The following is a 2,313-nucleotide window of genomic DNA, read 5'->3' as shown; positions in this document are numbered from 1 at the left end:
CCCGCCCACCCCACCCCCTATGAAATGCCCTTGTATTTCAATCATTGTCTATATGTAGCTGTGAGTGAGTATATATTTATATGGTTGCATTAAAACATGTTTATAAAAAAAACCAGTTACAATATGTTTGTTGGCAAAACACAATTGATCATGAGTAGACATAAATATAATCATAGATTATAAAAGTGAATGTTTATTAAATATTTATGCATACAAATTAGCTGTATTTCAGACATTTAATTCACAGCTAGATCTGATGAAGAGATTAAGATGTATCAATGTTTCAATCAATACTTATATACATGCACAGGTAAATTACAGGTATCTGAGCTAAAAGTGCAGGTATATATTCTTCAGAAGTTTAGTTGTAATTAACTTAACATAAAAAATGAAAACCAAGGTAAACTGTGTATGATACACATAAGTATATATATGTATTCAATCATTATACCATATATGTTCACAGGTGTGGATTCGACAAGCCACCTGAAGACAGGTAAATGGTTTTTACGTACCAGGTATTATATAAAGTTGACTACTATATAGGCATTGTACATGTATATAATTGAGCAGGTATATACACCAGGTAGAACTACGTAAACGAAACACTTCTAAAGACAATTACAAAACGTATGTATAACCACTTGTACGCTACACGTATATTATATATACGTACCATGCTACGTCCTACCGCATATATATAAATATAGGTAATATGCCGACGACATTATTCCGAATACAGGAATACATTTATGTCAATATTGCAATAAGATAACAGAGCTAAGCTATATAAACACAGACCATAGAAATATTATATTATGTCTCTAATTAAAAAATATGAACTCCTTCACTGTCCATACAAATGTTATAGGGCTACTTGTGTTTGACAGCTATATATCTACCCGATTGAACACGGGACATTTAGACGGAAGGCCCCCATTCATTGACGAACATTTCACACTTACCTGGACTGTAGCTACGCGCAGCCTTTGAGATTAATGGAACTAGTCTCCAAATTCGGAATATATTTCAGTATTTTCTGACACAGTCCGTGAGTTAGGTGAGAAAATGAACAACTTATTCTACTTTTGGTACATGTTTCGTGTTCTATCCTCGTCCATTGCAAACACGATCGCTATCGATTTTCTGCTCTCCACAACATAGTGCCGACAGGTAACTGTCATGAATATTCATGGCGCCCCGATCGCGATACTGCAAAGTTATTGGATGAAATAGCACGGTGTCAAAGGTCGCGCTGTAGCTATTGCCGCGAAAAACACGTGTGAATTTGTTTCACTTTTCTTGTACATTTCCTCAGTGATTGAATTTGCGTCACCGGTAAACAGATTAAGAGTAATTTATAAATTAATAATAGCGTTTGTTAATTATAATGATACCATAAAATATAATTTCATAATTTTATTTTACTTCTTTTCTTTAAGGCCAGTTTAGTAGTGAAAATAATGGGGAAAAAAACACACACAATGAAATATGAGTGAAACATTTTTTACGATGTTTTTTGGTGGTTTTTTTTTTTTGCTGTTTGCTGATTTGTTTTGATCACGAAATAAGATATAGGCCACATATGTCGCATCGTAACCTCGAGAAAAATTACCTTCAAGTTAGTCAGCAGATGGCGCTTGGATCAAATTACCAGAGTCAGGAAGGAGGATTACATAAATCTTTTGTTCATTTTTCATTTTACATTCTTTACTAATTCCGGGGGTAAAACATACACAAATAACGATTACAGCCTCTTATAAGCTTGGCCACGACGTGTTTATATGCCGATTGGATCGAAGCAGACGACTTATTTATTATGCAAAGATGGGAGGTTTTCATGTTGGTTTATAGAAAAAAACGAGAAATATTTTCCTACCTAATTCACGGACTGGGTCAGAAATATTCAAAATGAAGAAGTTAACAAGACACTGGCCAATTTTGATAATCACGAAAAGGATTGTTTCATAAATGTTTCAAAAAGTATGGGGCGCATACATTATAGTTTTTTCGGGGAATTTGAAGACATCAAAACTGATGTGCTGTCACAATTGCAGAGCTTTAAGTTTTTACAATATTTTTTTTTATATTTTTATAGATTTCTTCAATGATGAATTAGAAATATCAAAACCTAGTAAACTTTTATCTTGGGATGGCTTTCTTGTACGTATACATTGCTACCCGTGTCTTGTATATATATATCAGTCAAATAGATTTGTGTTTGCATATGCAACGATTTTATGCGAGTAATTAATACTATTTGCTTTAACTCTTTCAGTATCATCTTTCTCGATCCCTTTTGAGAGCGTGACA

At 33.5% G+C, this 2,313-nt stretch overlaps 1 protein-coding gene across 3 annotated transcripts in view; it reads right to left on the bottom strand.

Annotated features, from left to right (window-relative positions):
* LOC110455672 (unconventional myosin-XV-like) overlaps nt 1–1,184 on the bottom strand; it is a 125,171-nt gene extending 123,987 nt beyond the window's left edge. For all 3 annotated transcript variants that reach the window (XM_021505938.1, XM_021505934.1, XM_021505937.1), the window contains exon 1: nt 966–1,184. The gene's annotated coding sequence lies outside the window, so the exon portion shown is untranslated. The remainder of the gene's footprint in view (nt 1–965) is intronic.
* Nucleotides 1,185–2,313: the final 1,129 nt, after the last annotated feature.

Source organism: Mizuhopecten yessoensis, unplaced genomic scaffold, assembly GCF_002113885.1.
Source record: "Mizuhopecten yessoensis strain PY_sf001 unplaced genomic scaffold, ASM211388v2 scaffold8361, whole genome shotgun sequence".
Taxonomy (NCBI): Eukaryota; Metazoa; Mollusca; class Bivalvia; order Pectinida; family Pectinidae; genus Mizuhopecten; species Mizuhopecten yessoensis.
This window is presented reverse-complemented; position numbering and strand designations above follow the sequence as displayed.